We start from the raw sequence: 25,334 nt of genomic DNA on the forward strand, positions 1-25,334 counted from the left end.
GGGGGGCAGGATCAGGCCCTTTTATGGTACTGCCAATATAGAATAATTAAAGCAAACTAAATGAATAATTCCAGCAGATGAAAATTAACTCAGCCACATAGGCAGATAAAAGCATCTCCTGTTATTTGAAGTGTCTGTGGAGCTGCACCTTTAAACACCATGGCAACCAATACCATTACTGAGTTCTTTTTTAGCTCTCATTTAAAATGTAGGAAAATTGATGCTTTATTCACTCTGGGTTTTCTTTTTTTTTTTTTTAATGAAAAAAAATTTGATTTGGGTATGGTCCTGCTTTTAACAGCTAAATCCCTTTTTCTTGTAGCAGCTGTCCTCACCCTTCTGCTCACAGCTTTTCCTTCTCTAGCTCCCTGCAGGCTGACCATTTAACCAGCACCAAACATTCCTCCCCAAGAACCCCTCATTGATCTGTTTTCTGCTCTTCACCACATCCTTTCCCAGTTCCAAAGCCTGCACTAAAAGCAAAGTAAGTACAATTTCATCTTGGCACCTGATTCTCTCAAGAGCCCACAAATGCTACGTGGTTTTAATCAACGAAACAATCCCTCATTAGTCCTGTGTGCTGACTTGGAGCAAGAATTCCCCTGGCTGGGAAAGGGCAGTGCTGTGCTCACCCTGCAGAGTGAGGGGTACAATCCCACACAGCTCACTGGGGATTTGCTCTGCCTGGGTTCTGTATGTGAGTTGTGGTCAGCCATTCCCTCTCAAACACCAGTGCAGGCAGCAGCAAATAGACAGAAATCTGCATTTTTCTCCCAGAAGATTGAGCTTTAAGCACAGGAAGGCTGGAAACAGGAATTGCTGTATGGGATTCACCAGCCAAGTCAAGCATTTACTGACCAGTCCCAGACACCTTGGGAAAAGCTGATTATTACCAGCCTGTCATGAGAACAGACAATCTGCCTCTCCATCACACTCTGCTGTCCCTGCCTGCACCGTGGCTGCTCTGGAAGTGCATACAAGGAGTGAAAGGTGCATGAGAGCTGCCAAAAACCAGACCAAGCCTCTGGTTTGCACAGACCCAGCCACAGGACAGCTCTAGGACAGGCTGCAGCAGGACACAGGAGATCTGTTCTCATTCCAAAAAAGCTTCACCTGAGCCACCAGTAAAGTTTAATTCACAGCCTGAAGGACAGCACATGAGGTTCCTTCCATCAGCCTTCAGGATGTTTTTGCTACTGCAATTACAAGTTCAATCCCCTTTTTATTCTTTCTGCGTCTTGGCTGCAGTGCTGCTGCTCCAGAACTTAACCCCACTGTTCCCACCCTGCTTGCTGTCATTATCTCACTGTTCACAGCCTGCTGAAAAGGCCACAAGGCTGCTGCAGCACTGAAATATACAGGAGGCACTTTATACCAGAGTCAAATATTAAAAAATCCCCTTAGGTCCAGCTACAACAGAGGCATCACACTTTTAAGTCAAACTGTTCATTAAATAAATTACTTGTTCAAGAAATTTAGCCCTTCTTCAGCTCATTAACTGTTCCTCCAAAAACAGATTAATTTTTACATGTTTGTTCATTACTAACAGCTGCTTAATATATTCAAGAGCGTAGACAGCTCCCAAGGTGGATATAAAGAGAACCTGAACTGTTGGTGTGTTTGCTGCTCTGAATTTACTTCTGTGTGCCAGTGGCTACTGGGTGTCAATTCTCCCAGCTGAATTGAACACTTCTGATTCATCCTAAAATAATTTTTGGTTGTTCTTGATACATATTCTGTTTTATCAGACCCACAGAAGGAGTTTGTCTTTCCTTGAAAAATTCCCTAAATTAAACTGTGCAATAGAGGTGTCCATGAACAGTAAAATGGAAGATGAACGAGCAAATAAGTTACAGCAGAACTTATACAGATCTATTTTCTCCTCAAGAGAGTTAAAAAACTGCTGCAAATTCTGTTATTTGCACTTTTCTACTCATTTAACATAAAAGTAATAACATTTTCTACTCAATTCTGCACACTCTGAGTTAAAGCAGCAATGGCCAGCTCTGAGCTTTCAGCTCAGGGGAGTAAGGTCACTCTTTGCCACCCCAGACAGAGAGACAGAAATGTTCAGGGGTGCAGTTTGCACTGCTGGGCTGCCTGTCCTGTGGCAGAGAATGCACCACTCTCACCCAGCTGGCAGTGCTGACACAGGTGCTGCTGCCAAGCTCAGGTACTGATAGAATATTTCCCACCACTGCAAATATTTCCCAGGAAACACGGCACTGGTGCGGTGAATGCTTGATCAGCCAGGATCAGAATATTGGGAAGAAAATTCAAATCAACACCACTTAGGAATTTCTCTTGCCTTCAGCTTCCAGGAAATTTTGTTCTACTGCATGGCTGGAAGAGGAGCCCAGCACTTCACAGAGCTCCATCCTAAGATTCAAGAAAATGCTAAGATCAAGAAGGAGAGCTGGGTGAGAGAGTTAAGGACTTGCTTTGAATGGTTGAGTTTTTGAGATTTATTGCCAGTTATCAACAGGCTGTTGGATTGGTGTGGCTATGCTAAACACAGGGGCAGGAAAAACAACTTTATCTTTGCTGTTGGAGAATGTGTCCAGTCAGTCTGAGCTCACCTCAAAGCCATCTGCAGACATGGAGCTGAACCAACACTTCCAGTTGCCACGACTGTCATCCACAGTACCAGTAACATTTGTCCACTAACAGCTTGTTTAGCACATGAGCTATTGCACCCATCTACCAGCAACATTTCAGATTTCCTTGTTAGCAATTTTTTTTAAATGTCATTTGACTGAGTGACCTAAAACATGTCTGCCACCACTAAATGTGCACATGGATGCATTGTTAGAAAATATTCTGAAGAATTGAGGAAAACGAAATATTGTGCCATAAGCTGAAATGCAATCTTCACAGAGCTTCTTATTAAAATCTGAAAAGCAGCCTTTTTAGTGCTCTTCCTTCTACTGATATATGGAGAAGTGCCCAGGATAGCAAGTTAACTCCCCTTGGTTGTTTTTATCAAATAAGATACATTGCATTTATATCTGTGATGTTGTGTGCACTTATGAACACTTGGCCAAATTTAGCCCTGAAATAAATGTGTCATTACAACTAAAAATCATCAAGCTTTTCCTGTCCAGAAAGGAATTTGTCCTTTTGTCCTTAAGGATACATTTTGTTAGAAGGTCACATGCCTTCACGGAGCTGTCTTTGACCCCTACATGGGGAAAATAGGAAAATCCCCAAAACTCTTGCCGACCTATTTATCAGGTCAGTGTGCCTGCCCAGGCCAAACACTGAGATAGATCAATACCTGTTTCTATTGAAACAAACCATGATATCCCCTGGATTTTCCTCCCTGAAGAGAAAATAATTTTTTACTAAAATAAAAATTTTCCTCCAAATTTATTTTTATTTTGAGGAAGCAGGAGCAAGGGGTTGCTTGGGCATTTAGTTTGAGGATTTTGCATTTGCAATCTACAGGAAAGTTCTACCAAATGAATTCCTATTACAAAATCAGCACAAATTAATAAATAAAATCCACAAAACACAGTAAGACAGCCCTCACACAGCTGATCCAATGTAACTTCCTATAAAACACACACACTATCTTGCATAGGTGAAAAAGATCAGCTTCATTACAACTTGCTGACAGCTCTAATGTGCTGTACATACGTTTTGTGGCACAGAAACTCAAACATTGCTGATGTGTCCACACCTCCATGTCCCACAGCAACACACAATCAATCATCCAGAGTCACTTTTGCCATCACAAACAAATCAGATGAAGTTCCATGACAAAGATATTTCTATAATAAATAATTGACACCCACAGAACCCAAAATATTCCATCCTTTGTGTACAGACTTAAGCTCTGCAGGTGCCCCTGATGAATTTCACAACTGCACTTAAACTGAGTAGAAAAGTTCTCATAACCAATGAAGATTTGCATGCCCACAAAATAAATATCAAGTGAGGTAAGACAGTGCTGGGATTTCACAGGGGTACAGTGGGACACATAAAAGGTTCTCTGCTTTCCCCCAGACCCTACTAATATCTGCTTCCACAGTAGCTCCTTACTCTCTCTCAATGTTTCACAAAATAAACGTGGTTTAACAAATTTCCAACATATAAATTGTAAGAGGATGTCTTGGACGTGCCATTAAGGTTCTGTTTGGCCCTACTGGCTCAATTATTTCTCCAGAAGAAGCATATTTATTGATAAAAGACTTCATTATTGCCAAGATGCCTCACCCTTCCTAGGTCCTTTCTAGGATGCTGGTGATACAATGACACAGAATGTGGCTTGATGGCATCAGCAACAACAGGAAAAAGACATTTACTAATTTCCTTTTGGCTCCAAAACAAGCAGGTTTGGCTGGCAGAAATGCTGCATTAGACAGCTCCCAGCCTTCACAGTCACACACTCAGGGGGTGCAAGGAGGCAGAGGGAGGCTTGGAGGTATAACTGGGAAACAAACCACCAGCAACTCCCAGGCTGGGCAGGGAAGGAAGGGGCCAGCTCATGGGGAACCTCTGGAGACAAATTATCTCCTGTGAGGAGCAGGATGAGGGGCTGAGACACCTTATTCACCTCCTGGAGGGGACAACCTGAGCAGGGTGAGGGGCTGAGACACCTTATTCACCTCCTGGAGGGGATAACCTGGTCTGATCTGCCCAGCTCTGCAGCTGGTTCCACCAGGGTGGCCCAGTGCCTTGGTGCCAGCAGCATGTCAGGTAATTCACCTGCCTATTTCTTACATTTCCCCATCTTCTGTTCTCCCCCCCCCCTTTTAAATAATTCTCTCAGCTTTCTGCTGCACCATCCTCACAAGCAGCCCTGAGGAAAGGATCTCTTTGCAATGGGATTTTCTGCCCTGACAGCTCACTATAAAGTTCCTCATCAGCCTGGCTCCATCGTGCCTGTGCCACTTCACATCACAGCTTAAACAATAGGAATAAATCAAGTAAATGAAAATATGCATCCTGAAGGCCTAATGCAAGTGATTTCATCCATTTTAAGAGTCACCAGCTATGATTTACCTTAGAACCTTGCTTCTGCCTTGAGGGTGCCTCTGAAGTACCCTGTGACTAATGCCCCTATTTTTAGTTTTGTAGCAAAAGCCAAGGAGAAATTAAAGAAATAAAATGGAAAAAATAATGAGAGCTCATTTCAGCTTATAATGGTATTTTCTCAGGTGACTAAACATTCATTTGACTTTTGGTAGTGTTGAATTTGTTCTCCATTAGGGCAAATATGATTTGGAGGCTAGCTTGACCTCTGAAGTGTAGAGCTTTCCTTTATCTTTATTGCGGGCTCCAGTTATTTATCAGGTCAGTGTGCCTGCCCAGGTTCCAGGAAAACAGAGCAAAGAAATGAAATTAGCACCAAAGACAAACAGTTGGAGAAGCTGGCTGCTCACTCAGATGAGCAATTCCTTTCAGACTGTCACTAGCCTCCATACAAGATGAGATGCCTGTCAGAGTCCAGTATCTGTCATCTAAAGATTCATTTCACTGAATGATGGGAATAAGAAAAAGCCTTTTTCTTTTTTTAATAAAAGAATCTGGAAGCATTTACAATATGCTTCACATATACTTGCTCCTTTTTGCATGGTCCTACTTCCATAGAAGTATTTAGAAAAATCTAACAAACCCTAGGATACATATTTTTAGGAACTAAGATTGCTGTGAAAACCACATTTATTAACAAATTTCATGTAGAAGAAACAAATGTTCTTCTTGAAATGTAAAGTCAACCCATACTCTGAAGGTGGACAGCTTATTCTGTCTGTTCATCTGTGAAAGAGAGAAAAAGAGGGACCTGTTTCAGATTCTCTTTCAGCAAATGACAGATTTTTCTGATTCAGATCAAAACATTTCTGTATCTGCCCAGCATGTCTGAGGCCACACGTGGGGAATTGGCTGCATTAAGGCTCAAACACAGCTTTTCTCCCAGCCCTGCTTCAGGCTCCCAGGAAGTCTGAACCACCCATGGGGGAGAAGAGATTTTGCTAAGTAGAGCATTGCTAACTTATTTAGCAAAAAGTCATCCAGGACAAAGACCTTGCTGGAGCCAGTTTTTCTGAGAGTTGTGTTATGAAGGAAGAGACTAAAGTGGGTTGGAAAAAAGCTATTAGTAATCCTGCCTTGTCCCCTGAGAAACACTAAGCCAGATTCAACAGGACTAAGAAGCTCTCTGATACAAACAAAAATGGTTTCCAGTTGCAAGGAAAGGAAAAAAAAAGAGCAGAGCCCAAGCTGGGTCTGTCAGTGGGAAGTGCTCCATTTAGCAAATTCAGTTCTTAGAAATGCAAAATGCAAACTATAATGCTCCGTGTTGGATAAACAGCACAACTGGCTACCTTTAGCCAGCCTATATGAAAAATGACATTTTTTCCCAGGAATACCTCTTGTAAAATTAAGGATTTTTGGTGGTTGTTTTTTCACAGATCACAACAGGAATTTCTGCACTAGTGAAAGGTGCCAAAAGCAGCTGCAGATAGTCAAATCCAATTTATTCCTCAGCATGAGCAGAGCAGCAGCAACGCAAGCCTCTGCAAACATGCTTTGAAAAACGTCCTTGAAAGAGCCATTCCCAGAGGTGGCCAGGGAGCTGCAAGTCCCAGCTCCACAAACATCTGCATCTCACAGGGTTTTGCCTGCAGGAGTGTCAAACACAGCCTCTGCAGGGCACAGATGGGAGGGAATTCCTCACCAGGGAACAGGGGGAGGGTACAGCAGATTTCACCTGAAGGGGAACAAAGTAAAGGTGTTTTTCAGGCTCTGTCCATCCAAATCTGCATGAGGAGATCTCATGCAAGCTAAGCACTGCTGGTGGACCAAAGATCTGAGCTGCCACCAGGGCATCAGGGGGACAAGTTGTTCCTCGCTCACCTCATGGGGAGGGAAAAAGAGGGGCCTTTGAGTGTGAAAGCTAGAAAATGAAGAATCACCTCCATTAACTGAGAATAGATTGTGTAAGGAATGATTTCTGGGTGGTTGTGCCTCTCTCAGTACACATTTTTTACCTGCTGGCCCCGCTGTTCAGCTCAGTGCTTCAATTAGACGTAATGCTTTCCTCAACTGTTTGTGGGGGTTTTTTGAGAAGATTCTTCCCTATCTTCCCTATTTTTTGAGAAGATTCTTCCCTTCTAACTCCACTCTGCTCCATCCTCAGCAGATCCCAGATGCGTCCTTTGTTCCAGCCCCACGAGCTGCAAAGGAAGGATGACGGTGACTCTGTGGAGTGTCCCTGTGCCCCAAACAGCCCCAGCTGTGCTGTGACTAATGGTGACACAGCCCCTTGGGCAGAGGGCTGCACAGGGGGTTGGAATTAATGCTGAAAGGATAAGGGGGATCAACCTCACTGCTGCACCAAGGGCCAGTACACAACAGATCTCTGCTTGAGGTTCCCAATTAGATAGAAGAGAAATTAATTTTCTCAGAAACATCCTCTTTGGGATGACAGGGATGACCATAATGGCTATTTCAGCCTCTCCAAAGCAGCACAGCAGTCCACAGAGCAGTAAATGAGAAGCAGAGGGTAAGATACCCAGCTCCAAGGGCAGACTGTAAGAGATCAGGACCTCAGCAAATCCTGCAAGAGCAATATTCACTTTTTGAATCCCTTTCAGAGAACTGAGGATTCCTCCCATCAAGAATTCCTCTCTATGAAAACACTAATTTCTTGTCTTTTAAAAAAAAATTAGTCTGTGAAGGCAGCTATCCTGCTTTGGGTAGGATTTCAGCTTTTGATAGCTGCTCCTTCCACTTATTTAACAATGTAAATTATAGTCACAGTGCCATGTCTTCATTCCACCAGTCTAAGAATTTTGCCTCCCACAATGAATTAGAAAATGCACATTAGGAAAAAGCTGGCAGACAGATTATTGTGATTATCTTAACAGCAGGTATTTAAAGCTCATTGTCACTAAAGCTCCTTGCCAATGCCCAGATTCTTTGCCACAGTGCAAGGTCTGTGCTGCTGGGATGCTGCCCTGACAGACATCACCTCCACTGGAGCTGCTCCTTGTTTGGACTCAGTGAGAGCAGCTCAGCAAGGCTGAAGCAGTGCCACGGTGACATGGGCTGCTCACAGGGGGAGATGTGACCTGCCATCTGCTCATCCTGCACTTTATGGTCTTTAAATTGCACTGTAAGGATTTCCTGGCTGTCATCCTGGAAGGAGATGCAAGCAGTGCGAGTTCAGCCAGCCAGCAAGGCAGAGGTGAGCAGAGCTTTCAGGCATTAAAGAGGAGAATTATTCAAGCATCAGGTGCTGGAAAGATTCTCTCATCTTACACATGGATAAAATGAGAGGAAAGGAATTATCTTCTGGCCTCCAGCTTTCCCCTCAACATTTGTGCACTTTGTAGCATATGAGGTGTTTCTGAAGAGGACACTCAGCGGGCAGGGACTGGTCTGGATCCAGCCCAGGAAAAGCCCAATGACAGAGGGAGACGACTTGAAAAGAGTTGCAATAAACAACTTCCCATCACTCAAATACCTGGGGCTTTAAAACTCTGAAGTTACAAAGCGTATAACAAAGTACAAGGTAGTTAAAGGCCAGCTTGGATCACAGGAAGATCACCTTGCACCTGAGGTTCTGAATAAGAAAGCTGCACCCCAGGAAAGGTGTGACATAGAGGTGCCTTGGGTTGGGGAGGGTGAGCTGGATGACAGAGGCTGCTGAACACAAACACCAGGTCAGAAAGGCAGGGAAGGGCAGGACTAGTGCAAAGCAAGAGGCAGAGTTTGCCTCCACACAAGGCTGCACTGGATGCAGACAGGAGGAGCTCCCAGCAGTGTTCAGCATTCCCAAGGGAGGGGGAATATGTCTGAAAGAGAAAACAGTGCTCAAAGACTGAACACAGACAGACCAGGTTATGATTTTTGCCTTCTCTATTATTTTTCCTTATTGAACAGATTAACAGCAATTATGAAAGCTCAAATGCTAAAGGTCATTTTTTTTAAAAATAGGCAAGAATAAAAAATTAGCCAACTTCCAGGGAAACACAGTGTTATTAACAGTGCAGACACAGCAAACACTGGAGCACAGCCCAAGGAAACATAGGATGCTGGCACGAGAGTCAGATCATTTGGGTTTCCTTTAGTTTTTTTAATTTCCTCTCCTTTCCAGCAGCAGGCAGGGCTCAGCCTGAGCTCCCTTGGGGCTGCAGCACCTCACACCAGCCCTGTGCTGTGCTGGGAGGCAGCCAGGTGACAGCAAAGTTGGGTTTTAGGAGGGAGGAAGGGAAGGTGAGAGCTGTGAGGCCACTGGTGTGCAGTTCTGGGTCTGGATGTCCCCAAGAGCCATCTCCCACAGCACCCCCAGCCAAGCAGCCACAATGGCAAATGCTGGCCCTTGATTCACTCCTGCCCAGGGAGACTCTCATTGCAGTCAAATGAAGAGAAATGCACAGGGAGAGCTCCCAGGTTATTGCAGCTGGGACAGCTCTTTACCTTTCCTTGCCAGAAATGTCAACACAAACAGGGTGAGCTATGAACTCAGGAGAGTTGCTGGTATTTGCCAGCTGGCTCCATCAAACTTCATGAGATGTGATAACAGACATGCCACACTGCCTCCCATCAGCCAGCTCCCGTCAGCCTCATCACAAGCAGAAATTATTGCTGTTTTTAAAAAATTATGTATTTATCTATTTTCTTCCTCCTTTTTGGGAATCTGTCCAAAGAAACTGAAAGCAATTCTCCCTTTTCCCAAGCCCCAGATTAAAAGAGATCAGAAGCACTTAAGAATGCAGCACGAGAGGGACTCAGACCCTACAGCACAGGAATCATTGTCTTGTGTGTGATACACATTAAAAGTGTGAGGTGAAGGGAGGGTGTCCTGTAAGAGATGCAGATCAGTCTGTCCTGTAAGATGCAGAACAGAGAGGGTGGTTTGCAGCACAGGACCCAAGGCAGCTCTTTCTCAGGGCTAACCACCTCAAGGGCATCAGGCCATACCCTAAGGAACATGCTGCTTTGTTCCAGGTCACCCTCCCCTGAATCCTTGTCAGGACAGTTGAGTGTGCTCCCATGTTAATGACCAAGTAGCTTGAGACAGAACCTATTGTTTGAAATAACCCATTATTCCTGCATTCATTAATTTGGACACTTTAGCAGTAAAGGAAATTTACAGTGGGATGCAGCACGATATGTTTGTGCTTATATTTACAGAACATGCCATGGTGCATTTTTGTCTCCCCAGTTAATCATACAAACTGCTGCTGTGTCTCATGTACTCCAATATATTAAATGCAATAGTCTCTTTTATATTCTTCAGCACAGAGGAGGATCTCACACTTGCTATGGAGACTGCTCCTAATGTCATTGAAAGTCAGCAGCCAAAAATCCCTGAAGTACTGAATGTCACTGGCAATATTATGGTACATGGACAGATGAACATGATGTCAAGCTCCATGTCTGCTCCAGAAGCTGGAAGAAAAGCTCTGTGTGGAGAACAGCAGCCTGAGCAGGATGGGATGCAGAGGGATTCCTGGAGCTGCTCTCATGATAACTCTCACACCACAAATCCTCATTTCACAGCGCTGCTAGATAGCCTCATCTCCTAAGGGATGATTCCTAGAAAACTCTTATCAGCAGTGCAGAACTGGCTGCTCTGCAAAGCCACATTGCAGTTCTGAAGTCCTGGAGAGCCACTGGAGAGTCCAGGGCATGCCAGGCTCACCCAGGAAAGGCAGTTCTGCTCTCCATGGCACATGGACTCTGTGCTGGCCCCTGCCCCTTGGAAACACCCTGTGACTTTCACAGAAACCAGAACTGGAACATCAGCTCTCCCCTTGCAGAGCCCATCAGGGCACTTCCATCACAGGGATGGGGACACCCTTCAGTGCCTGGTGCCAGCAGCCCAGGGAGGGGGACATCCTTCACTGCCTGGAGAAGGTGTCTGGGCACTCCCAGCACAGGGATGGGGACACCCTTCAGTGCCTGGGGAAGGTGTCTGCAGGCAGCAGCAGCCCCAGCGCTGGGCAGAGGTGACACTGAGCACTCCGGGACTGGAACCTTCCCGCGGGATCCCTGTCAAACACGGGTCACACAGCCCCAGCCTGACCACGGGGCCCTGGCAGCAGAGATTAAGGCGACAAAAGGTCCCCCTGTCATTGACAGCAGATCTGGCCAGGAGAGAAGCCAAGGCCGAGCACGGAACCCTTCCCGAGCTGTGCCGCACCGCAGGTGTGACAGTGCCATCTGCTGACCCTGCCCCGGGCACAGGGACACTGCTCCCCAATTCCAGAGCTGCACAGCACAGACAGGGGTGATGCACCTCCCTGCACCCAGCCAGGACAGATCAGGAGCAGGAACCTTTGGGGTTTCACTAATTGTTACTCCTGTCTCTCTCCAGATCAGCAACCATCGCACAGATGCAGCACAAATCACTCAGCAGGGCTCAGCTTGGGGACAGGCTGACAGACACAAGTATGTCCTCATGCTTTTAAAAGCCACAATAACATGCAATAGTCTTAACTTATTTTAAACTAACAGAGGCAGAATGAACTAATTGTTGATGCCAGTGCAGTTGGTCTAGGAGCTGCATTAACCTAGGACAGCCAAGGTTCACAAAGTGAGCAATGTGACACTTGCCACTGAGCTGGTTTGGATGGGGACAGGGGCAGGAGAGCAGTAAAGCAGCAGCAGTGTGAATGCCAGCACTTCCATCCTCACCAGCAGCTCTGCCTTTGTGTGAACAGCCCATCCTGAGCCAGGCAGGCTGCAGTGGGCCTACATGCAACTCTTGGTGAGAGGAAGAGTGCTGTGAAACAAAATTTAGAGTACAGCGGAGAAAATGGTCACACCAACCTTCATACCAAGCTAGGCAACAAAACCTCCACAGGCAGAAAGCAGCACAGTGCAATACAGGAAAAAGTGGCGTCTCCTTTTTACCATCCCGTGGTGTTTGCAAACCCCAGGGGCGAAGGAATGCAGATGGAGCTCTCTGACAGCTGCCTGCAAGGAGCACAGAGGAGCTGAGGCTGCAGCAGGGGCAGAAAGGGCTGCCAGCATCACAGCACTGAGCCCAGCCCTTTTCAGCTGCTGGCACAGCTGGTGACATTTGCTGTTAGGCTCCCATCAATATTTTCAGCTCCTCTAACATTTGCTAGCTGGACAGGCTGGGTGGTGGCTTGGCACTGGAGTGCTGAGCCACAGCAGCACCACCAGACACAGGCGACGTGGCCAGGCTGTCCTGGCTTCCCATCCTGAGGCTGCCTCTTCCTCAGCTCCCAGCCACACAGCACTTCTTATTTGCTCTTTTCCTCTCCTCCACCAAAGAATATGTCCATAATTTTAAATATTACCAGTGAAAAGAAAAAAAATATCTGTTGCCAGAGACTGATCCCATCCCGCTAAAACTCCCATGCATGGGCCCTCTGTGCAGGCAGCCGCCTGCCCTCTGCAAATATCCACCTGAAGGCAGGTTCTGAACACCACACCCCTCTATTCTTTGGGCTCAGTCCCTCAAGTTAATCAAAACTCAGGTCACAAACCAACATCTCAGTTTTAAGCACAGATTAAAAGCAAGTTTTGTGCTACCTGCACTTCACACTGACTGGGGAACCTCAATCCATATATTAGCCACTCAATAAACTAATGAATTCCACTTGCACATCATGAACAGCTTGTTCTGGTCAGACTAGGAATTACTTAGGGAAGAAATTCAGAATTTGCTGCAATGAATTTTTTGAGACTTTAGCAATCTGCTCACAGGCCATTTTCAGACAGAACAAAGGAGGAAGTCATCCAACTTAATAATTGCAAATTAATTTCTCATGTGTAACAGAAGGACTTTCCACTGAGCTGTACCTCCTATGCAAAAGTTTCAGAACACTTTGCACACAGCAATGCAGCACAACTACACTAAGAAAGGAGAATCTTGCTCTGTTATAGAAACTGAAAACAATGGACCAAAGCTAGGCACTAAAAAGCAGCTAAAATACCCAAAGAAAAGAGAAACTGGAAATTAGGACTTTCAGAAAATGAAGGCTCAAAAGATTTGGGGGGGGGGGGGGGGGGAAACAGTTGTCATCCTGCAAGGGGAAAAAAAAAAGGAAAAAAAAAAAAAAAGACATTTCCCCTTCCATAGTTAATCACAAAAGTCAGGTCAAGACTTCAACATCTTCACAGACAAACAAAAAAAAACCAATAAGCTTTGAGAAGTGTCATCAACTATCCTGGATGCTCTATTGCAGAATCAAGCAGATTTGCCAAACCTATTTTAAAAACAGAACTTTGAACCCTGTTTCTGCAGTTTCAGACAGTCCCCAGCAAAATCTGGTTTGGGAGACTTGCAGGAACCAGTACTACCCCAGGACCGCCCTTTCTGAAAAACACTAGAGTGTTTTTCACTCTAATGTAAAACATTACAGTTCCTACTCTAATTCCAGAGAATTAGAACAATCAGAAGCAGCCAGCTGATAAAACTGAGCTGGGATGCAGGGGGATGAGCATGGCCAGAGCTCTCTGACCCTCCTGGGACAGGGGAGGAGAGCAGCACAGGGTGGGGGACAGCAGCATAGGGGGCCCTGAGGAGGAGGAGAAGCCCAGGTGTGCTCAGAGAGCAGCCAGCCCAGCACAGCCCTCCTGCAGAAGGTGCCAGGCACACTCAGGTCACCTGCAGCCCCACTGCTCAGCTCACCATGGCCAGCACAGCCCTGCACAGGCAGCACCCAGCCCAAGGCACCTCAGCTGAGCAGCTACCCCCAGGAAAGGCTTTGCTCTTTGCAGGATAGTGAAGTTAAACATGAGTGGCTGTGTGTGTTCCTGGGCCAGCCCAGGCTGATGGCTGCACGTCACTGAGATCCAGAGCTCTGTGTGAGAGTGCAGGTGACAGCAGCTGCTGGTTTCAGCCACCAAAAATGGCCTTTACACTCCAGCAAAGGCTCACACAAAGTGAGGCCTTAGACATGGAGCTACAGCTGAATTCCCTTTCTAAGGGATACAGGTACAGTCACAGCTGTGCTCCCCTTCACTGAAAACTGATTTCTCAGCTCTGTGCTGAGCACTCTGCCACTGGCAATGACACAAACCTGACTCAGTGCATTCTGGTTTCTAGCTTTGATGGACACTTGGATGTGTCTGTTTTCCCTCCTGGAGGAGAGAGGTTTGTTTTCCTTTGTGTCACCAAGGTCTCCTCACCTTCTAGAGTGAGAATGCCAGGGTGGTGCTGAGAGGCTTCACACAGAGAGGTGACAGCACAGCACACAAGGACGCAGCCAGAGGGGTTTCACCCCTTTGAAGTAACACTACCAGACAGCTCAGCTTCATTCAGGCAGCTGGGAGCAGTAGGGCCCAAAATGTGTATCAGTATCCTCTGCTTAAACCAGTCAAAATTTGAGACCTCTAGTGTCAGCCATAAAATGGATCTTGCATGGTGATGTACTTATCTAAAATGCACCCTTATATTTAACTTAACTTTCAAAAATGCTCAGCTAGAATATCCTGTCAAAGGATAAAGCAAAGTTAGAATTTCAGAAGAGGCTGTTCAGTTGTTTTAATCATCTACTCCAGTTCTAAGTTCCTATTGTATAAATAACATGTATTTTAATCATGTCATATAAATTAACTCCACATACAAAAGTGAAATCAAATACTTAATTAAGGTTTGTGTGATAGAAATATCCTCATCTAAATGAGCTCAAAGGAAAGCACTCTCAAGACTCAAAAATCATTTTCATTCTTTATCTCAGCACAGAGAGAATGGATTTGAGTTGAGGGAGGTTGGGGATGTGCTGCTCCAGCAGTTCAGGGTGTCCCCAGTGCTTTGCAGAAGCACTGAACCTTCTGGCCCTGGCTGCCCTCAGCTCCTCTCCTTCTCCCATGTCCTGCTGTGCTGAAACTGCTGCACCAGGCTCTCCTCCCACTGATAATGCCCCAAGCCCTGCTGAGGAACACCTCTAAGAAACACCTTTAATTTCCCTTATCTCCTTGGGGTTTGGGCTGTGTCCCCTGGGACACCCTGCACCTTTCCCACAGGTGCAGCTGCCTGGATCCACACCCAGCTCTGCTCCCCTCCCTGGCACAGGTGTCAGAGACCCCAAATCACTTGGTGATTAATAACACAGCATTTAGTCCTTGTCCCAGCAAAAATCCCACACCATCTGCAGCCCTGAAAATACCTTGCAAAAGCTTTATCATCATCACCTAAATATTCCCAGCTCAGTGAGAAACCCAGTGTTCTTCCAAAAAGCCAGCACAGGATTTTCTTGTAACAAAAGAACAGGTGACATCAGTAGCCCAAGAACTTTCACAGATTTTTTAAGAACCCCTCAGATTTCAGAACAGCTTTGGCTCTCAAAACATCTGCCTCACAAAGGTGATTTTTGTGGCTACTTGAAAGCAGAGCAAACTCCAATTGTCACACAATCAGCACAGCCAATTGAATTAGAGAAGCATATTTATGCACCTAACAAGTTGAATCTGAATCTGCACCTAACAAGTTTGAACCTGCTGGGAGCAATTTGAAAAGACTAATGAGACTTTTCCCATCAGCAGATGGGTATATTCTCCTTTAAAGGTTTATGAGCATGTCATTTCGTTTCACTGCAGCTTTTGCAAAATCATTAATGAACTTGTGAAAACAATTAGAGAGATAAAAGGCCAAGAAATTTATGTGTTAGCCTGAAACCTCTGATAATTCAGAGTAGGCTAGGCAGAGGAGAATGCACTGCTTTGAAGGCATCAGACAGAAGATCCTGGTGCCTTATGTCTTTTAAAATTATCATTCCTAGTTTTGTTCTTGATAATATTTAAGTGGAAAAATATCTCTTTAGAAATTGATCTTGGAGACTCTGTTGCTTATTAGAACAAGAGGAACAGCAGAACAATCTCATTAGGGTGAGCAGAAAGACATGACTGTCAGGCCATATAAAACACACCTCATTAATATCTGCATGAACTGAATGGCAGAGCCATGAATGCTATAAAGACTGCATCTGCCTTTGATCTTTTGAAGCTACCTTTGAATAAGTCCCAACCAACTACAGATTGCAGAAGAAAAGCAAATGTTCAAAGGGAGAAAGGACCCAGAATCACAGACTCAGTGCCACAGCAGTCTTTTCTTACTCTGGGCATGCACGGATTACTTTAGCAAATGAGCCCACCAAATGCTGTAACCAGTGAATACACTGAGTACTTTCCCTTGCAATGGCATTTTCTCTTCTTTGCCAGGCTTTCAGGAACAGACACGGAGAAAGGCCCATTCTGCTTTAGAACATCCCAGTCTCCCTGTGAGCCACTCCAGCTCCCAAGTAGCACAAACATCCCCCAGGAATGTCTGTGCCCATCAGAGCTCTGGGCACCAGCACATCTGAGGCTGCTACACCTGGGCCAGGGCTAACCATGTCACCAGGGCAGCACATATCACAGCTGAGATGGTCACAATACACAGAGTATCACCACACAGTTTCAGAAGGCTTTTAGCATTCCCCCAAACACAGAAACACCTTACCTCATCTGAAGGTTTCAGGCATCTGCCCACACAGAGCAACATCCCTTTGAAAGGCTGCAAGCATCTGCCCTACTTGTCCTTCAGCCCAGCCTTTTATACCCTCCTGTTGATGCATTGCACCTGTGTGCTTCTCATGTTAATGCATTGCACCTGTGTGCCCCTCATGGCTCATGCCCTGCACCTGTGTGCCCCTCATGGCTCATGCCCTGCACCTGTGTGCCCTCTGCTCCCTAGGGTGGTTGCTCAGTGATTACACACCTGGGCACTCCATGGCTCGTTGCTGTCAATGCTGCTCACCTGCTTCTCACAGCTGTAGCCCATTGTGGATGAGGTTCAGCCACAGCCACATTCCCAATTACCCCAAACTGTGTGCCTACAGCCACCAGGGCAGCCCAGGGTGCTGTCACCAGCCCAGGACTGAGCTGCAGACAGGTGTCCCACCTCCCTCCAGCTGTCAAACTTCCCCAGTGACCTCCTGGGCAGCCCTCAGCCCATCTCCTGCAGCACAGACAGGACCTGCTCTTCAGCTCAGTGCCTGTGCTCCACCTGATAGCATAAAACTCTTATTTGTCTCAACCAATTAATTGTAGAGAGACTGCTCTGGGAACCAAAAAGAAAGTAATGACCAGCTTCCTAAAGTGACAAGCAAGCTACAATTTTTCTCTTCTGTACATAAAGATTGTTGTATTTTCAGCCTTGTGCAACTGAGCCTGTGCCCTGGCATTCACCATCATTCCTGCAAGTGGTTTCTCTTCTTCACTGGCTCCTTTCAGACATACAATTGCTAATTCAGAAAATGCAGACTGCAAGCTTCACCTCTTCCCTTTTCCCTTGGTAGCACCACAAGTTTGGCCAGCTATGTGGCAAAAAATATACCTAAATAGAGGTCAAAAAACAACATTGATTCTGGGTGATTTACTGGTTAAGCTTGAAGATAAACTCCAGTAGAAACTTGCTGTCTCTGGGAAAGTCTGAAAATTGAATCCCTTCTCCTGTGCACATTAATGACCTGGAACTGGCACATGGGATCCCAGCAGTCTGTCCCATCCCAGCTTCAGGGCTTAGGTAATGTCTGAAAAGCATCTGCTCCACAGGAAGGGGAGTGTTCCCAGTGTGGTTTCAGTGCTTAGGTGACTATGTCACTTGCAGAAATAGAGCTTGGCTGCCTCTGTGATGCCATCATTTATAAGTGGTTTAACCTACGTGCTGGGCTCTCTTTCCCAGTAGCTATGGACAATTCTAGCCTGGGTCCAGAGTCCCAAAGCTCTGGACAAGCACACTGAGCTCCTGGCTGGGAGTCAATCATCTTGGAGCAAGAGAATGAGTACAAATGGCTCAGAGTCAACAAACAGGGATAGAAAAAAGTAGGACATTTTACCATCCCCTGCACTCACACAAACTGGACTGCACTAAGCAGGATTGGTCCACAGCCCAGAAAAAGTACTGGAAATATTGGCAATGACTCCAGTGATTTTAAATCACTTTGGTGGTGAGTGAGAAACCCTAGCTGGGATCTCCAGCCCCTAGGATCCACCTCCAGGATAAGCTGCATTTTATCTTCTGCTGCAACAATCAGCATCCTGCACAGACCACCCTTGTGCACACAGCTGACACTGCAGGCCCTGCTGCCGCTCTGTGAATCTGCAGGCTCCAATGCTGGCTCCACACATCAGAATCTGGCCCAGCCTCTGTGTCTGGCAGGGAAATTTGCATTCAAAGGTTCTCCACACTAGTCATTTCTTCCTTTCTCAACATGCTCCAGTCTTCTAATTGCCTTGTTTGGATTCTCCTCTCATGCCTCAAATCTTCCTGATGGGAGTAAAATACACAGTAGATGACAACTTTCAAGTAATTTTCATGTCATGTCTGATAGCTGTGGTAGGAAGGTTATTGATACTGTTATTAATTCTTTCATTTCAATTTCCCCTATACATTTCTGCCCCCAGCAAACCCTCAGTACAAAATGATTTCCTGAACTGTTCCCAGCCTGTTCCTGATGTTGCTCTCAGAATGATCTGGAGACAGATAATACAGCTGTAATTTCTCAAGGCTCCACTGCCATGCTTTGATAAAACCCAAATTGTGGTTTTGATGGTGCCACACTTTACAAGCCTATTAAGCTGTCTCTGCCAAGAATGGTTTTCCCTTTACAAGTTCTGGGCTGACATAGGGTTTCCATGCTCTCCACAACATTTAACATCCCATCTCTGCCCAATCCTCTGCCTTTTTTTTTATTATTATTTTTTCTTAATCTGACTGCCATTATAGCAGCAGACTCAAATGAGAAAATCCACAGCACAGTCACAAGGAGCAATCACTTTGTTTGTCCTCAAGCAGGGTGTCAAGGACAAATATTTGCATTTAAACAGGAAAATATAAGCTATATATAAGATACCTGCCTTCTGGTTTGGATCTCTGTACCTTTTCCTCCTGCTGAAAGATCTCACATTCCCTACTAAATCTCACAAGTCCCTCCTAAATCTGAGAAATCAGAAGCTCTGCATATGGCCAAGAGCTGCATTGAAATCCCAGCAGCTTTAGTGAGCCTCAGACCCTGCAGACAGTGGAGATGTAGAACAGGTGGGAGGAACAAGACCTACATTTCATCCCCTCCCTGTTTGATTTCTTCAGACATTTACTCTTCTCATCTGCAAACTGGGTCTTGCAGGACATACCTGGCCTTCTCCAGTCCCCCTGGATTTTGCTCACTGTAAAGGGAGCAGACACATCAATTTAACTTTTCCTTAAACATCAGCTCCTGGGTGTGCCACTCATCTTCTGAGAGCTTCCAAGAGGCTCACCAATTCTTGCTGTAAGGTGCCAAATAAAAGAGAGTTTCTAGCAAAGGAAAATTATTCACCAAAAGCACAGGTGGCTCCCCTGACCCCAGCACAGCCTGCCCATGGCAGATTTGCTTTGAGCCACGCTCTGTAGCTGTTCCCTGGAGGTGCCTGTAAAACCTCTCACGCCCAAACCAAAGCCCAGCAGTGCCCTCGTGCTCCATGGCAGGTCTCAGATACAGCTCCCCCTCCTCTTTCCCATCCCACTTTCCCCCAAAGCCCAGTCAAAGGAGAGAGAGCAGCTCCTGCTCCCCCTTTGCTGAAACCTCTCCAAGCCTGAAGACATTTTCTAGCTGGGAATTTTCTAACACTGACAAACACCAATTCTGTTGCAAAGCAAATTGTTGTGGAATGGAGGCCACAGGGAGAACTTGCCCATTTCCAGGAGTGCCAGACAACAGAGCTGGTGGAAAGCAGCAGCCTGGCAGGCTGTGCCAGACCCATGAGAGCCACACACCCCAGCTCCAGCCAGCCCTGCTGTGCTGTCTGCAGAGGTGGGCTCAGGCATTGCTGGATTTCCTCTGCAGAGTACAACACAAGGCTGTAGATTTGGGATCCAAAAATTCAATGTTTTCTTTACAAGACAGAAAACGAGGATTCAGAGAAGAAAGTAATGGTCTCTGCAATGCTGTGTCATTTTTGCATGACTGAAGAGCCAGGCAGCATGAAAGAAGAACGTGGAGAACCATTCCTGCAGACAGACATAAGGAATTTAATGTGTCTGAGTAAAACAAAGGCACAACTCAAATGATACTCACCAGTGCTTGCACAGGGAAGAGCCAAGAGTGAGCCTCAGCAAACAGGGCCTGATGGGCAGAAAAGAAATCCAGCTTTAAAATAAAAGCTTGTTTCCCAGCACTGAGAGTAATTAAACTGTAGCTTCTCTGGGAAGTGGCATACTGGGAAGTGTTTCCCTCCTATCCTTTGGTCTGTTTCACCTATCCCTGCACATCCAAGCACGCCAAACAGACATTGTTCACTGGTCCCATCCCACATGGCCTGGCCCAGGGCTGAGGGCTTACCTGGGTCCTGCAGTGAACCAACAATGTGAAGCCCAGGGGCACCTTCCCTAGGCAGGGCTTAGCCCCCACTGCCCTGGCTGAGCCAGGGGGAACCTGGGGACCTCCAGGCTTGGAGCTCCTGAGCTTTTACACTCACAGACACATCCTGTTTGGGGTTTTTAGAACTATGAACTATGCTGAATAAAAAGTTATATCCAAGCACTTATAAGTGAATCACATGACAGATTGCAGGTCCCTCAGCCATGCCACCACTCTCCCCTTCCTTAGGACTCTCTCAGTAGGTGCACTCTCTGGAAGTGGCTGTGGTCCCAGAGATGTTGGACTTTGCTGTCTTTCCTCATAAAAGGGTCTTCTCCCAAAGGTCATATTCCAGCCAAAAGCTCCCAGAATGACAGCCCAGCACAGAGAGGTGATGTCCCCTGCCAGCAGCACACAGCCTGTGAGCTGAGCACACCTGCAAGTCTGCCCCAGCTCTGCAGTGAAAGCAAAAGGCTGGGACTCTGCACTGGCACAGGGGAGGACAGACAGACACAGCCATCTGTGCCATCTGCTGCTAGACCACTTAGATGATCCCCAAACTGTGCACTGTGCCTGCATCATGGAACTGGCTCATTTTCCCAAACACTGAGGCAGTGCCTGCACTGGAATGTGCTTCCCAAGTGCACTGCTAGGGCACCCAGCACAAGTGTGTACTCTGGCTAGCTAGACCAGAGTTGCCTTCAATGCAAGGGTTCGGCAACACAGTTCACTTCAAATTCTTCCCTTCCAAGCTCCTTAGACACCTGAAAGAGCCAGCAAAAAGAGGGGGACAATATTGCTTGTTCAACTGTTTTTCCATTAGATCCAAGAGACTGCTCCAACTAGATAAGCAGCTGAGCCACATTTACACTTGCTCCTAAATCACAGATTTCCCACTAACTGCTTTAGAATGGCAAGAACATCAGGTTAAGAAGCAGGAGTTTTCCATCATGAAGAGATGAGGTCATATCTGCCTATTCTGCTTTAGATTTCCCAGTGCAGGAGTGAGCTGTTGCTTTTTATGCATTGCCTTTCAAGCATACTGTAAGTTGTTTTCTAACGAGCTGGAACATCCTGCTTGATGACATCTCTGTTTAAATTGTTATTTTCCTCCAGCTGGGTCAGGGCTTTCTGACTGATACAATGAGAAAAGCACACACATTTTCCATGATTTATGTATTACAAAGGCTGGAGTGTCCACGCTGGCAGATGCAGCACTCTGGCATCCACCCTTCTTCCAACCAGTTGCTTCCCCTTTCTCCCAACAAGGGGATATTCCCCTTTCTCCCTTCAGCTTCAGGAGAGCAGAACCAGGCACATGATGGTGTATGTCATTTTCCTGTCTGGCCCACTATTGTATTTGCTGGGAAATGCCCTGACAAAGGCAGGAATGATGAATCTGACTCCATGTTTTCAGAAGGCTCATTTATTACTTTATAATATTATATTAAAGAATACTATACTATATTATACTAAATACAATGTAGTATAGTATACTATACTATATTATATTTATATAATATAATAGAATAAAGAATTTCTAATTCTATTATAAAGAATACAGAAAGGACACTTACTAAAATGCTAAAAAGATAATAATGACACCTCGTGACTCTTTCCAGAGTCCTGACACAGCTTGCCACTGATTGGCCAAAAAGTGAAAACAACTCACAGCAGAACCCAATGAAACAATCACCTGTGGGTAAACAATCTCCAAACACATTCCACATGAGCAAAACAGAGGAGAAGCAAATGAGATAAGAATTGTTTTCTTTTTCTCTGAGGCTTCTCAGCTTCCCAGGAGAAAAATCCTGGGATTTTTCCAGAGAATGTGAATGCCACAGCCCAGCACACAGTGTGACAAAGAGCCCAGTCTGGCCCTGGGCAGCAGCAGCAGCACGTGCAGCAGGTGCCCTGCACAAACGTGTCTGTGCCAAGCAGCCACCAGCGTGTGACACAGCCAGGCTGCTGCCAGCTGAGCTCACCTGTCACAGCTCTCAGATCCTCAGCCAGCACTTGGCCAATTTGCAGTTATTTGCTTTCACAGTGTCTCTTGCTTGACAACAAACCTACCCCTGCTGCAGGGTTTCACAAACAGCCATGCAGGGCTTTTACCTTCAAAGGAAATTCCCACTGAGGCCACTGCTTCCACTCCACTGCTCTTCCTGCACCGGCACCAGGTGTCCACCCTCCCCAGCAGGCACAGAGCAGCAGATGTGTGCCAGAGCACATTGCACAACTTGTTAGATCAAGGCTAGAAAAAGCAATAATAAGCCTGTCTCACGGATAAGCAGACCTGTTTAATTACAGGTGTGCTCTGACAGAAAGAATTTGCCATTCAAGCCCTTCATGGCACTCTCCCAAAAATAGACAAGGACCCCAAAAACATCAACAAACATTTCCTCACATCACCTCTGCTGGGTGAAACAAAATCCATTTTACAGAGAGGAGCATGAAATGGGGTCTGTGCCTGCAGAAATCCATGACACACAGAATCTGATGTCACAGCAGCAGAGCCCTGTTGGAAAGTGAGGCCTCCCATCACAGCTGGGCAACTCATTTAAGCCATGTGCAACATTCTACCTAAAATGTCACACTGTTTTATTAAGGTCTTGCTGTTGTTCTTGATTTATCACCAACAAAAAGAGAATAGAGGTGATTCCTGCCTTCTTTCCACCCTCCTGGCCTGCCTTCAGATTATTCAGTAACTGGACTGCAGAATGCAAAATCCTTTCTCTCTTAGACTGGTTCTTGCTTTACACTGGTCACATCAAAGATGGCAAAAAATATCAAAGCATGGTAAAGATGTCTCTATCAAGTTGCACCAAGGGAGTTTTAGGTTCAACATTAGGAAAAATCTCTTCACTGAAAGAGTTGTCAAGCATTGGAACAGGATGCCATGAAAATGGTGGAGTCATCATGCTGGAGTTATTTAAAAGATGTGTGGGAGATAAGGTTTAATGGTGGACTTAGCAGTGCTGGGTTAATGGTTGGACTCAATTATCTTAAAGATTCTGTCCAATTATCTGAAAGATTCTACTACTCTAAAATTCTGTCCCAGCAAACCGCAGGAAAGCTCTGCCCCTTCAGTCACAGAGAGCTGTGAGAAGGCAGTGGAGCCACCATCACTCAAGCAATGTAGATTTTATCTGCTCTGCAATTCCCACCATCCATCCCAGGCAGCCCAGGCACAGGAGAACAAAATGTCACCCAGAAATGGAAAACGAGATATCTTGGAAAAGGGATAGCAGCACAACACCAAAAAAATCCTGCAGGGAATGTGCAGCCTAAACAAGATCAAGCTCTCCAGGGGCAGCAAGGCTCTGAGGGTGCACACAGAACAGCAAGGCACAGCTCAGCAAGAGTGTGGTCTCCTTTCACCCTGACTTTGATGAGGTGCTCAAAAAAATGGCAAAATTGGAATTTTTGGGTCTACTTGAAAGTCAAAGGACAGCTATAAGGTAGAGCAGCACTTCAGCTGGTATTTGGGGGCTGGCTTGTGCTCCCACTCTTAAAACATTGAGCAAAGAGCTCAACAAATGCACTCCTGGACACCCTGCTTGTGGCCAGACATTATTTGGTGGCCACTGCCACCTCGTGGCACTGTCACTTGCAGAGGGGCCCAAGTAAAGGATCCTCCTGTCACTGAGCCATGAACAACACTGCAAAAACCAAGGAGCTCTCTGGGCTGCACAGTGGCATAGGAGCAAGAAGAGATCAGACTGTGTAGTTTTCCCCAGCTGGAGCACCCTTGCAAAACATCCCCTGCCTAATTCCAGGCCAGTTTATTCAGGCCAGGACTTTGATGCCGGTGCCTGTCCAGACATTTTTACCAGTACAACAGAACAAAGCAGGTTCTGCTGCCTTAAAAGCACACTTGTAACTAAGATTTTTTTTACCTGTGGTACAGTTGCCCTTTAAAAAAGGGAACTTTAACATTTACAAGAAGAATAAGGCCTGGAGAGACACGAAGTTTTCAGTCCTGATGCATGCTGAGAAAATGCAACACCTGTACCACTAGAGAACTTGTTCAGGGTGTATTGGGCGGCATCTCCTGCAGTTAAGGTGCTGTTGGCATTGTCCCAGCTGCCCTGCTGTCTCAGAAGTTCACTCAGCACATATGTGGTAGGAGCTGATGCAGAGCACAGTTTTCATGGTCTACACACAGTCCTTTGGGCAAGAGTCACCACAGGTTAACCCAGGCAGCACAACAGCACAAAACATTTCCTCTAGGGGCAAATAAAACCTTTTCCAACCTTCCCCTCCATCAGCCCAACAACATAGCAAAGTTTTTGTAAAAATGTGGATGAAACATGCAAGTTATACCCTTGAAGATGCAGCAGCCACCCTCAAATGCCCAGCAGAAACCAGCCTGACCATGTCTTGTTTTCCCTTGACAGGTTATGTAGGAGGGCATACACACAGAGCAGGCACCCCTGTAATTACCACTTTCATATGCCCAGCCCCAGCTCCTGGGGAAATGGCAGCAGAAAACCTCCTCTTGCTGCTGTGTGACCCCTGCCCACTGCCTGCAATGACATTCACTCCTGTGGTCCCTCTCACTGTAGGCTGACTCCCAAAGTCTTTTCGTTTTGGAACGTGTCAAGTAAATGGAAACACTGACAGGGAGAGTAATTTAAGCATCCAGAATCCAAAGTACCATTAAAACACTGGCACACACAGGAGCACATACTGATATCCTAAGGAACTGCAGCCAATCTGAAGAACAATGGGCAATTTTCCTCTGTCTCCTGCTCTTTTTATGGCTCATACTACCTGTCATAAGTAGCTACTAAGGAGCCCATACCACAGCATGGCAGAGAGGAGGGGGAAACCCAAAGTATTCTACAAAACATTCTCCCTCAAATCCTGCCCATCAAAGGGAATTTAATCTCCAGCTGTCTAACATTTTAAAAATATCAAGTAAAATTGTGAGAGTAGACTGCAAAATGCTGGGCTTTGCCATTATGCTCACTGCTGAGGGAAACGTTTTTGATGGGGTGACCTTTGCATGGAGCTGTG

At 46.0% G+C, this 25,334-nt stretch overlaps 1 long non-coding RNA gene across 1 annotated transcript; it reads right to left on the minus strand.

Moving 5' to 3' along the window:
- Window positions 1–5,651: 5,651 nt before the first annotated feature.
- LOC131565466 (uncharacterized) lies at window positions 5,652–16,490 on the minus strand. The gene is made up of 3 exons (XR_009275454.1): window positions 16,433–16,490; window positions 6,996–7,181; window positions 5,652–5,763 (listed from the first exon to the last, which is right to left on the minus strand). It is a non-coding gene; the product is annotated as an uncharacterized LOC131565466 (long non-coding RNA).
- Between the last annotated feature and the right edge of the window lie 8,844 nt (window positions 16,491–25,334).

This window comes from Ammospiza caudacuta, chromosome 17 (assembly GCF_027887145.1).
Source record: "Ammospiza caudacuta isolate bAmmCau1 chromosome 17, bAmmCau1.pri, whole genome shotgun sequence".
Taxonomy (NCBI): Eukaryota; Metazoa; Chordata; class Aves; order Passeriformes; family Passerellidae; genus Ammospiza; species Ammospiza caudacuta.